The sequence below is a fragment of the Orycteropus afer genome, unplaced genomic scaffold, assembly GCF_000298275.1.
Source record: "Orycteropus afer afer isolate SDZICR_OR568_19922 unplaced genomic scaffold, OryAfe1.0 scaffold00501, whole genome shotgun sequence".
Taxonomy (NCBI): Eukaryota; Metazoa; Chordata; class Mammalia; order Tubulidentata; family Orycteropodidae; genus Orycteropus; species Orycteropus afer.
In genome coordinates, this window is record NW_006922088.1 from 2,031,755 (window position 1) to 2,032,799 (window position 1,045).

Here is a 1,045-nt window from a genome sequence, read left to right on the forward strand (position 1 = left end):
ATGGCAGTGAGTTTGGCTTTTTGTTTTTTGTATGACCAGGAACACCCTTCTTAGATGTTTGTGTGTGTGTGTGAAGTAAGTAAACTCCTGGTTATTTTATGCCACTTATATAGAGGTTTGTTTCTTAAAAAGCTACCATTATCCTAGCTAATATACATGGGAAGCCATTGGAAGATTTTGGGTGAAGTGATGTGATCTAAGATTGTAAAAGAATCCCATTACACTGAAGTGGGTAAGATTAGAAACAGTGGGCCCATTTAGGAGGCATTTACATCAATCCAGGAGAGTGATGATAATGGCTTGATCCAGGGTGGTACCATTCATTTTAAGTAGTAAGAAGCAGTTAGATTCTGAATGTATTTTGAAAGTAGAGTTGAAAGTATTTCCTGATGGGTTGGAAATGGGTGGTAGACAATGAGAGAATTCAAGGATGCTAAAGTTTTGAGCAACTGGAGAACAGAGCTGCCATTTAGGATGGGGAAGACTATGGAAGGAGCATGTTTTGGGGATAGTATCAAGAGATTAGTTTTGGGCACATTGAGACACCCCAATGGAGATGTTGCATAAGCAGTTGGCTATGTTTCTTTGAAGGTTAAAGTGATCTGAAACAGAAACATACTGGAGTTACTGGTGTATATGTGGCATGACAGCCATGACATTTGATGAGAAAAGGCCTGAGGACATTTGTGGAAAGAGGCAATGGAGAAGCTCAATATCTTCAGTCAAAACAAGGCCAGGAGCTGACTGTGGAACAGACTATCAATTGCTCATATGCAAGTTCAAGTTGAAGCTCCAGAAAATTATATCAAGCCCACAACAGCCAAAATATGACCTTGATTATATCCCAACTGAATTTAGAGGCCATCTGAAGAACAGATTTGCTGCATTGAACACCAGTGACCGAAGACCAGATAAGCTGTGGGATGACATCAAGAACATCATACATGAAGAAAGCAGATGGTCATTAAAAGGACAGGAAGAAAGAAAAGACCAAAATGGATGTCAGAAGAGACTCTGAAACTTGCTCTTGAATGGAGAGTAGCTA

General features: G+C 39.8%; 1 protein-coding gene across 1 annotated transcript in view; it reads right to left on the bottom strand.

Moving 5' to 3' along the window:
- Window positions 1–1,045, bottom strand: part of FAM71F1 (family with sequence similarity 71 member F1) — a gene marked incomplete at its 5' end in the record, with an annotated part of 37,806 nt that overhangs the window by 5,807 nt on the left and 30,954 nt on the right. The window lies entirely within an intron of this gene.